At 42.0% G+C, this 12285-nt stretch overlaps 1 pseudogene; it reads right to left on the minus strand.

The window, feature by feature from the left end:
• LOC146833666 (reticulocalbin-1 pseudogene) overlaps positions 1 to 11447 on the minus strand; it is a 146750-nt pseudogene extending 135303 nt beyond the window's left edge.
• Between the last annotated feature and the right edge of the window lie 838 nt (positions 11448 to 12285).

The raw sequence follows: 12285 nt of genomic DNA on the forward strand, positions 1-12285 counted from the left end.
CACCTGAAGGCGATATTTAAATCATGACGCAAGGTGCTCTCTTCCGCCGTTTGCCACTTTGCCCGTGAACAAGGAGCATTTAGCTTTGAAACGCGTAGGGCTGGACTATCACACCAAGGACTCTGCCGGTTGATAATGAAATAAAGACCTTGCAAGTAAGAGCTGGGTCGGCCTGTTCTTCGAGTGCACTTTCAACTGTGGGCGTTTTTGGAAGAATATAAATATACATATATATATATATATATATATACACACATATATATATATATATATATATATATATATATAAATAGCTATCTATCTGCAATTTCCTCGGGAAGCAAGGACTGACGACGCCGTGCACTGGCCAGAATTAGTTTATTCAGTGAGCTGGTGGGACGCGTTTCTGGAACATCTTAGGGCCATCCGCAATGGAGATAGGACCTACCCAGTAGCGCGTCACTTTGAATCCCATCACGAGAAAAATACACAAGGTTTAACATACTTTGTAATCGATTGCATCCCGCCAAGTGCTCATGGGGGAAATCGGGAAAAGAAACTTAGAAGGCTTGGGTCCTGTTATATCTTGGAACTAAACACAAAAATCCTGACAGGATTAAATATGGAAGAGGACTTGATTACACATCTGTAAATCCACTCCAGGTGTCTTTGTTAATAATAGTTAATAATAGTTTTGTATAGAGAAAATAATGTGCAACCTCTATGAAACTGTTTTAAACCATTTTGTTTTGGTATTAATTTTGTCACAGGGTTTTAACACATTAATTTAACAAACAGGCAGGGATTGCATAAAAATGAATAACTGCCCACTGGGGCGTTATTATCTTGATACATAAAATGTCATGATTTGGTTGAAAGCATTTGAATAGAACTTGTAAAATACCCACTTGGGTTATAGTAATGAGTAGCCGCTGAAATCTTCATAATGTGAAATGCAATATATGCCTCTGTTTATTATACGAAGCGAAGATATAAGTAGCAGAATGTGACACGGATAACGGGTGACACTGTATTGCTTAAAGCGTGCTTTCAAGTAACGACACTAAATAGTAGAGGAAGATGTGTCATGCATTGTGTGTCTGAGGGATTGTTAAAATAATAAACAACTCAGAAAATGGTTATTGGAATAATGAATGTATTTTTATTCAGTTTATCTGATGACAGGTTTAATATTGTTGGCAGTTCAAATGCATTTAAAAAAATGATTTATTAATTGAAACGCGTATTGTAAAGAATAGTATGCAAAAACTACCAGTCTGTTGTCTAATGCACTTTTTGGGTAGTCATGCCATGTGACAAGCTATGTAGCAATTCGTTTAAAATGGCCGATTTGAAACGGTAAAGTTGATGTTGAACAAGCCTGCTGGTCAGGCGAAACGCGTCCTACCAGCTGACTGAATAAACAAATTCTGGCCCGTACACGGCGTCGTCAGTCCTTGCTTCGCAAGGAAAATTGCAGTTATTAACGGACCGTGCTTGGGTGGTCCATTTACGACGATGCACCCGCTGTTTTGGTGCTGCGGCGGCTGTACCTAAGTCTGGAGGAGATATATATATATATATATATATATATACTTTTATAGAAAGTTTACTAAGTGTCATGTTTATGTATGTATATATGTATATCAAACATCAAAAAGCAGACTGGGTGAAATTATGTGCAGGAATGGGAATGTGATTTCAATAATAGGTGAGTTATTGTGCATTTAAAAGAGGAAGTGCAGGCGTGAGCATCTCTTAGATAAATGGATGGATGAGTGGTTGAGCGCTATAGTAATGGATGGAAGGACAGGGATATTTGAACTGAGTGAATCAGTGGAAGAATGTCTTGGTAGGAATGCAGGAATGATTGTTTTGAGAAGTTTGCACAGAGATGGGGAGATGATACTCAAGTGGAATAATGGGTAATAAATGAGCGAACCACATAATGAGTGACAGCATGTGGGTGAATAAAGGGAGCCATAGTTCAATGAAATGACTGATTAATTGGATGGTTACCTGAGGATATGTTTGAGTGAGCAGAGGTATGCAGCAGTAACTGAACGTATGGGGTGTGTTTGAGTGAGCAGAGGTATGCATCAATTACTGAATGAATGGGGTATATTTGAGTGAGCATAGGTATGCATCAATGACTGCATGAATAGTGTATGTTTGAGTGAGCAGAGGTATGCATCAACGACTGAATAAATGGGGTATTGTGAGTGAAGGTATGCATCAATGATTGAATGAATGGGATATGAATGGGTGAATAAAGGTATGCATCACTGGCTGAATATATGAGTGAGCGGAAATATGCATCAATGACTAAATGAATGGCGTATGTTTGAGTGAGCGGAAATATACATCATTGACTGAATGAGTGGAGTATCGTGAGCAGAGGTAAGCAAAGATGAGTGAATGAACAAAAGCCCTTCACTGGCTGACAAGATTTGTCAGGAAGGATTGTGTACTTAGTAAATACATCATAATGGCATGGAGTATAGACTCAGTGGGCTCTGCACCAAAGTCATTTGGAGGCAATTGTATTGTGATAAATTTTAATTAACACAGATTAGTAGGGGATTTATTGAGAATGCTATCAAATACCCCTCATTTAATTCTCAAATGTTCACCTTGCCTTGGGCTTTTTATATAGACCTTCAAAAATGACGGTCCCAGAGATTAGGTTGGGCCGACATACTTCTTCTCGATCACCATCCCCCGAATTATAGAGCCCACTACATTTGAAGTAAGGACCAACAATCGGTTCACCCCACTGGAGGGCTTGGAGACGTGTGACTGACTGGGCACTGATCTGGAGGGTTGTCAAGAAACTAATCGACCTGAACCTAGGAGTCAAAAGGAAGTAAAGATGAGGGAGGAGGGTACGTACAGGTTAAAATGTATTACTTGGAATGTCGCAGTATGAGACAATAATTGGGCAATCCCGATTGGGTGAACCTACTGACGAATTATGACAACTTATGTTTTTAGGAGCCATGAGAAACAGGTTCCATCTTTTAGATGGTTATCGTTCTTTCCAAACCCTAGCGATGCCTTCAAGGGCGGGTTGAGCAAGAGGAGGTATTATAACTCTGATGGCCAATAACCGCAGTATAAAAGGTCCTAAAATTTCAGAATGAATCCACTTTTTTCACATCCTATTATGCAAAGACCTCAATGATTGGGACTGGATCCTAATTAACTTTTATAACAACAACTTTGAAGGTAACATGGCTCAAGTGGTTGATCTACTGGAAATTGAGATAGATCTAATTTGTGCAGCACACCCTAACCGGCTAAATATTTTATGGGTAGGTGATTTTAATGTGAACTGTTGTAAAAAGCTTGCTAGGCCAGTATGAGGGATAGTTGACGGGGCGGGAGGGGTAACCTCCCACTTCGTCTATAACAAATATAGCAATGCACTCAAGAGATTACTTATTAGGAATTTAAACATAATTAATTTGAGAGACACACATACAGGCCAATTAATAAAGACATTAGGGTGCCCAGAGAGAGGTTCAACAATTGATTATATCCTGGCATCAGATGTTTTATCTGAACAGGTCCTTCATGTAGAAGTGAAATCCATAATTTTTAGTGATCATGCTGCCCTTTGATGCCTAATGAATTGGGTTGACAAGCATAAGCTATCAGGGGATAAGGCCCAAAAGCAGATAGAGATTTTAACATGCTTAGACTCCAATTCAGACCAGCAGGATCGATGAGAGCTTTTGAGGAAATCCTGGACTATATAAAAAGTAGCCTGAAGAGGCCTTGTTCAACTAACCAGACACCAAGGGACTTATTTACAAGCCCCTTGCGCCGCCAGTATGTCACTTTTTCCCATATTAAAAGTGCTGCACCAGCAGCGCAAGGGGCTTGTAAATAAGTCACCAAGTGTGTGCTGGTTTGATTCCACTTGCTCAAAGTCCCTAAAGAACCTCCATGCTGCCCTTAGGATGCTCCCTAGAAACAGAGCCTTAGAGCAGAGCCTGCATATACAATACACGAAAGCTTGGAATGCTCGATTAGGTTTCTGAGGGAAGTAGCATGTGAGAATCAGAGATCAGCAGCAGTCAGGAAGAACAGTCAGGAATTCTGGAAAGTGGCAAACACCCCCTTCTTTAAAAATAAGACCTGACCTTAGATCTACGTGTGGCAGAAGAAGCATGGGTGGTGCACTTTACGAAAATATTTGGGGCACTTGGCAGTGAGGAGGCCCCCCAAACATCCTGCAGATGGCTGACCCAAGGTGTCATCCGGTATTTGATCTGGCAGAGGTAGGGAGCGGGATAGCGCAGTGTAGTTCTGAAAAAGTGGCCGGCCCGGACAGGGTCCTTATAAACTTCTTTTTAGTACACCAAGAGCTCTGGACTCCATTATTGACCAATATATTGAATGTCATAGCCAAGGTTGGCCCCCCAGACCCCTGGAAAAAAAACCACATTAAGCCTCTTAATTATAGACCTATATCACTGATAGACGCACAGCCAAATTAATGGGGAGGCTACTGCTTAACATCGCAATATGGCTTTAAAAAGGGGAAAGGGCCCATAGATCAATGCTTAAATTTGAACTTGATTATTGATAAATATACAGCAGCTAAGAGAGGCCAAATATATATGTCCTTCATGGATCTCTCAGCCGCTTTTGACTGTGTCATTCATTCCAAACTATGGTCCATTATGTGAACAATGGGGATAGAAGAGACCATTATAGCTTTTATTCGTCAGATGTACTCACAGGCCTTTGCCTCCTGGAAGGGAGGGGGACTGTACAAGATCATTTGAGATTATGAAGGGCATCAGAGAGGGATGTGTTCTTGCCCCGTTTTAATTTTCAATCTACACTAATGGGGTGCAGGCCGCACTGATGAGATCTACACCTGGCGCCCCCTACATCAATTCTGCCCTCCTCCCAATACTATTTTACTCAGATGATGCCGTGCTAATTGCTATATCTGGAAAAGCGCTGCATACACTGATTGGGGTATAACCTGAAACTTTGAGTTAATGAAGCAAAAACATTTGTACTAGTCTCAGGAAGTCGCCCGAAGAAATTGTCAGCCTTTTCTATAAATACACAAAGGCTCGAGGTGGTAGATACCTTTTCCTATTTAAGGATTCTTTTTGATGCCAAACAAACCTGTAATAACATGGTAGCTAACAGAGCTTTGTTATTGGAAAAAAGCATAACAGCAAGTTTTACTTTTATTAAGAAACTCAGGTTTTCCATAAAAGGCTGATAGCTCTTCACAGCAACTGCAAGAATTTTAATTGCCATGCTGAACTCAGAGCGCAATTTATAGTTAGTCCCACTAGCACCCATTTTATTGTGGCATTCAATCTGGAGAAGGGAGATGGTAAATCTGAATCAGAGTATTATTAGGGACTGTCAGAAATTGCACACAAAATAAGGTGATTGCAATATGTAAAATACTCATGGAGGTCACTGTGCTTATTGGAGCTCTATGGGAACCCACAAAACTGGTCCCTAATCTCAAAGTCGAGAATTAAGGAAATGTTTTCGGAGAGAGAATGGAGGCTAACTGCACAAAGCCTACAGTGATGACATTTCTTACAACTCCTCTTATTACACAGGGTCTGCATTCTTACTTAGCCAGAGTACAAACCCCGAGCACCGTTTCATTTTAGTGAGATTACGATTAAATTACATTCCGTTAATGTTGGGCTATCCGAGTAATGTCCACTCTGTGGGAGTCTTGCCATCATGTCCCTGTGATAGACTGTCTCCTCAAACAATCCTACAAATGTTATTCCTTTGTAGATTCTATCATGGCCAGAGGAAAAGATTCATTGTACCCCTTCTGCATAGATATAATTTTAGACAATGCCGGGTAGCCTTGTATTTTATCCAAGAGTTAGCAGACCCTATTGTTTGTTATTCGTTGGCATCATTTTTATGGTCCTCTCTGAAAAGTAGGAGACTACAACTTTATTTTTTAAATTGTCTTTATTAATTTTTCAGCTAGTTATATATAGCTCCAACTTTGGTGTCATTATTATGCATGGTATCAACATTACATTTAGCAGAACAGCATTGGTGGGGTGTCGAGCAGTGCCGCACCCAATTTTCGTACAGCTTAATTAGCATTGTTTACATGTCATTGAATATCTTAGACACAAGGCCGGCAGCATGTACAGTAAAAGTACGAGACTACTACTTGACAAGCAAAACAGTGCTGGTTTATGAATTATTGATATACTGATTTTCATTGTAACAGAGTAATGCTATCTGAAATGTATTTTTATAATGGAGGCCTCTTTATTATTGCTTTTAATAATAATCATTTCTGATAATGTGTTTTTCAGCCGTGTTTGTGTTTTAATAATAACTGATGTATATATTTTGTGTACTTTACATGCTATAGTAATTATAGCGAAATAAAGATACTTGACTTGACTTTGACTTTGAGTGAATGAATAGTGTGTGTTTGAGTAAGCAAAGTTTTCGTCAATGACTAAATCACTACCGTATGTTTGAGTGAATGGAGGTATGCGTCAATGACTCACTGACTCATAGTTATTTATTTATAATTTTGGGGGGTTGGGGGTTTAAAACATTACGCCTCTTCATGCGGTTAAATACAATGCGGTATAAACAACCCGCGATGCGTGATTCCAGGGTTCACTGGTTGAATAATATATTTTTTAACTTACTTTTCTGAGAGCACTAAGCCTTGATATGACATCGTCATTTAAAAGGAAGTCTTTTGTGTAATTGCATCTTGCCGAAGCGTTAATTTAGTAGTCGATGTAGTGTAGTTTTGATGTATTAATTAAATGCACTTTTACGTATAATGAAGTGAGGAGATCCGAGCGCTACACACAATGTATTTAATGTGAACCAATGTTAACAGCGTTGTAAAATATGTATATTTTGAGGCGAGGACTTGTTCACATCAAGACCAACTATGAAGGTATTTGCTGAAATGAGGAGACGACAAGATCTACCTTCCTTTTAACGCATTTGTATAAGACGTGTCTCTGCGTGGGCACCTAAATACGTGCCACAAACAAAGGCTGCCTCCTCTGTTTTGCCTTCCAATAATTGATGCGCAAATTAGCAACCCTTCATTTGCCCCATTCTCAAATTAATAAAAGAAAAACTTATTCCAACTGTGGCACACTGCATTGAGACTATCCGAACACATTCAGACATTTTCTCAATGACAGTGTAATATTTAGAGGTTACTGTTTAAGCTGCTGTAAAATTCATCCTTAATGCAGATCAGTTTAGAATTTTGGATTGATGGACCAACAGGTGGCTCAGGAAATAGCAGAAGAACCAATGGTTGAAATATATGGCACAGTGCTTAATTTGTAAAAAAAAGTGCCCGAATGCTTGTGGCGAGGCCACTGCAGCTTGCACAACCCATTGCCCTGCCAGCGCTACAAATGACAGTGCCAACACAACTATTAACCATCAGACTCCTACAAGTGTGGCATTTCATATTATTCCAAACTTCCAAAAGCTATATGAATGTCTTGGGCAGCTGGTATAGGCCACTTTGAATAAATATTGAATTCATGAACAACTGTTAGTGTGTTCATCTCGAAAGTTAACAAACAGAGTCACCGTGTGGCAGGCTGTCATAAGCGCCGGCGAAGATAATTAAGTGCTGGTGCATAAGCACTGGTATGGCAACTGAGTAAACCTCATTAGGATCAGAAACTCGGTGGAGCAAGGGCTGTCATATGCAGGGCCGTCCCTACATTGGATTGGCTGGGACAGCGCTCTGGGTGGAAAGAAAATGTGGTGTTTGTTGTGGGGCAGGGGGCTGTTGCGGTGTGACGGCAGGAAGGGTGAGGAAGATGGGAAGAGGGTATGAGGTTGATGTGGTGCTAACAATTACACTGAGGCACATTAAGGGCTGATTACAAAGTCTCAACAGGTCCGTTTGAGACCAAGTGGGATAAACTTACAGTTCTTTGCAGAACATTAAGTCAGGCTGGTCCCTGTGGCACCCCACGGAATATTGGCACCCTGGGCTGGGCCAGTGCTTAATTTGGGCTGGTGGTGTCCAGTGCTTGGGACCGGCACTTAATTACCAACACCAGCGCTTGTGACAGTCTGCCACAAGGTGGCGCTGTCTGGCTCATTTAGGGATGACCACAGCAACAGTTTATGATTAGTTCAATATACATGAAAAATTACTTTTACCTGCCGCCCAAGCCATGAAATAGCCCAAATTGTCACACTTCTATGAGTGTGATGCTTAGTAGTTGTGTTGTTACTATCCTTGGCAGCATAGCAGGGGCAATGCGTGGAACAAGCTGCAGTGGCCGCCTGACGAGGGCCCCCGCACTTATTGTTTACAAATTAAGCACTGAGCTGGGCCCAGCTCGCCCATGCCCAAGGCTGGCCCTGGTCATATGCCTGCTTTATGAAACTCCTACATAAATTGACAAAACAGCATGTTTTTGCAGCATATACATTTATCTTAAGTAAACGAATTTAGTACCAGCATGGCTAGTACTACTTTTATACAAAGTGCTGCACCAACACAACTCCCTTTCTGAAACCTTTGCATCATATTGGAAATCTAGTTTGTTGTAATTATATACTTTGGGCTCTTTTCTATCTTTGATTTTCTGCCAAAATAAGAGGAAAACCGAGAATGTCAGCTCTGTAACAGACAAAAGGAAGCCATGGCCCACATAATTTGTACATGTTCTGCCTTACTCAAAGAGCACAGTTTAGGATTACAAAACACCTTTAATCAACACAGCATATGCATCTGCTGAAAAACCAACATCTTCTGCCTGCAAGGAGATAATCTTCAAGTGGTGACCAGATGTATCATATATAGTAATCAGGCTATTAGAGAAGCTGTTGTAGCTCCTGTCACATTGATGCCGATTTGTGACTGAGGTTGAACTAACAAGCACCAGTAAACCCTATTTCTCAACCTTTAGATGTTCTATCTCCTCCACCCTGAGGGCAAAGAGAAAGCCGTCTTTCCAGGCAGATGTTAAATGTATTTAACATAAACAGCCATTTAACATTAGTATTTGGGCTTAGAACGCTTTGCGCCTGATTCACAAATGGCCTCCAACCGGTGACGGAGGCCCCGCACTCAGAGCAGAATCGCCACAATGAGAATTCTCATTGCAGAGTTTAGTATCGCGGAAGCTGACACATCAGAGGCAGGAGACCGTAGCTATATTTCCAAAGTATTTGGGGGCATATCAGCAAGGGCCGGCGATAATTATCGCTAAGCGCGCTTAGCGCGAGGATAATTATCGCCGGCTATCGCTGAATTTTATCGCTGAGATAGCACGCTATCAGTGATGCTTATCTCTAAGCGCTAAAATTCCAAGCGCAAGTTGCCAAATGTGCGATTATCGCTGGAAATCCAGCGATAATCGCGAAACGTTTTGGCGATAGCTTGATGATAGGGCAGGGCAGACTTAGCCATTATATCCACCTTCCATTGGATATAATGGCTAAGTCAGACTGAAAGCAGGCGTAAGGAAAGTAGCAATAACCACGGTTAGCGCTACTTTTCTTATTGCTACGCAGGTTAGCGTGCAGTTTGCTGATAGGAGAAATGTCTGTTAGCGACATTTCTCACGTTCTTTTGAGGAGGAATGCCCACTTTGCATCTTATTAGCGATGCAAAGATGGGCGTTGAGGAAACGGGCACAAAGGCATTGAAACACGTGCTAGCATGTCTTTGCTGATAGGGCGATAAAATTATCACTGCTTTTCGCCCGAAAACGGATACTAAAGCGGCGATTATTTTATCGCAGGGCCTTGATGATATGCCCCTTGTTCTCTTGAATACAAGTAACAGGACCCACGGCTGAGAATCCAGTTACTCAGGAGAAGAGTCAGAGACAACTGACTCCTCTCCTGGCAACAAGAAAAGGTTCCAAAAAGAACATAGATACCATACCTGACATATTAGCACTTTAAAAAGTAATAAAAGCACAGAGAATACATTGCATAAACCAAAAGATAAGAATGCTACATCACCTTCCCCTCATAAAAAGCAAACAATATGTTAAGATAAATCATAAACTAAAACACGCACTGGTAACCTAGAGATCCTTCTGGTAGACGAAACATCTGGATTAGAAGTGGACTCTGAAATATCTGGGCACTTTGAGCTTCCTGGAGAAGCAGTATGTGACACAGAAGCAGGTGCAACAGATGCACGTGGGGAATTTTCATTGAAAAACGAACATTGTGGAATTCCTAGACCACTTTTGGAAAAACGTGACTCATATAGAATGGAATACTCCTCAAGAGGGGCATGATTTCTCTGATAAATTTCCACTTGAAAGTCAGAGATGGGTATTAAACTGTTTTTATTCCACCAATCTCTCCCTTTTGTAGTTGCACGTTCAACTTTACAAGGAGCAAAGAAAACAGATTCCCCTTTCTTGACCTTAGCAGGCTTCTTGATGAGAACCCATGAACACACCAGAAATTCCCTTTCCTTGTTTAGTGGTATTAAAGTAGAGTTTCTGGTTTTTTGTTCCAAAAGAACATTTTAAAGCAAAGAAGGCACAGTAGTGTTTTTTTGATTTCTCATATCAGTCTGAGCATCTAAACAACCTGGTAGGATCTTAGACCTGCTCTTCCTCCCCTTAACAAATCAAAGGGAGTGAAACTAGTGGTAGAATGAGAGGTGGTGTGACATGCATTGATTTTATCTCTTAAAAATGTATTAACATCAAGACCTGAGGAAAGGGCAGATTAAATACCATCCTTAATGAAACAGTAGCACTTTCCACCAAACCATTTGCTGAAGGGCTATACAGAGCAGCCTGAAGATGTTTTACATCAAAATCCACAAGAAAGTGTCTCATAAGTGAGGAGACAAAATGGGCGCCATTATCTGTCACAATTTCTCTTGGTGTTCCTTCAATAGAAAAAACATGTTAAAGAAAACTTAAAACAGACTGCATGACTCAACAAAAGATAAATATTTCTCCCTGGAATAGTAGTCAATAAGAACTAACAGAAATTTGTTGCAGGGAGGTAGGAGAGTGAAAGGATCAGCAAAACCCAGGGCTACTTTCATCCAAGGACCATCAGGTAAGGATAAAGATGCAAAGGTTTTTGTGCAGTCTTCAAGTGCGTTTCAGGCAGAGTGCACTGGGGACACAAGTCCACAAGCGAGTGAAGACACCTGCGCATTCATGGCAGGCCATCAAGAATATTCCCTCAGGTTTTTAACATGTGAACGTGATTCCCAAGTACCCTTCATGAGCAATTTCAAGCAAGTTTGGCCTCAGCAAGTAAGGGGGAATAACGTCCCCTATGCTCCACTGGGGGATGCATCGGACAGAGAGGGACGTTACTGCGTCACCTGGGGAAGGCTGGGTGCAGATACCATCACCTTTGCATGCTCCTATGGCCCGAACTGCGATGACCCGAGTAGTTTCATTGCCCTCTGGAACAAGATCAGGGAGGTAGGTTCGACACATCTCAAATGGGGAGGGGACTTCAATGCGGTCCTTGATCCCACTCTGGACAGGTCTAACCCTTCCACGCACCACTACACCAACACACATAGATACCTACGTGACATCTGTGATCATCAGGAGATGGTAGATACATGGCGACACTTACACCCGATCGGTAGGGAAGGTACACATTGGAACATGGCTCATGCCACCTGGGCCCGCCTGGACTACATATTGGTGTCTCGGGGGCTGGCCCCTTCCATGGCTGCCGCACAACATGTAAGCCGCACGTTTTCCGACCACTCACCGGTGCTGACTAGATTCCGATTGCCGGACATACTGGGAGGACCCCCTTCCTGGCGTCTTCCACCCAACATACTACTGGATGATCTATTCCGCCTTGAAATACGTCAAGATATCGAAGAGTTTATATCCCATAACAAGGGTTCTGTAGAGCGGGTAGCCACACTGTGGGAGGCGTTGAAAGTTACGATCCGCGGCAGTTGCATATCCAAGGGCTCGAGCGTCTTGCGGGTTTTACGCAACACGTTACACACATTGGAAAACACACTCCGCACACTAGAAACCCAGCCGGACTTTCCCACGGATTCCGTTGCTCAGGCGCGGTATCGAGAAGCGTTGTCAGAATATACTACCACCGCAGACTGGGAGGTAAACTTTCGGGGAATACATTCCAGGGCTAGAGCTTATGGAGAGGGGGAACGCCCCAGGAGTTTCCTGGCGGGAGTTATTCGTCCCCGACGTGGCTCCAATTTCGTCCTGGAGCTGGAGGGAGACGGACGGCAGCCATTAAGAGATACACACTCAATTTTAGGTGCCTTTGTCAACCACTACTCCG

This window comes from Triturus cristatus, chromosome 4_2 (assembly GCF_964204655.1).
Source record: "Triturus cristatus chromosome 4_2, aTriCri1.1, whole genome shotgun sequence".
Classification (NCBI taxonomy): Eukaryota; Metazoa; Chordata; class Amphibia; order Caudata; family Salamandridae; genus Triturus; species Triturus cristatus.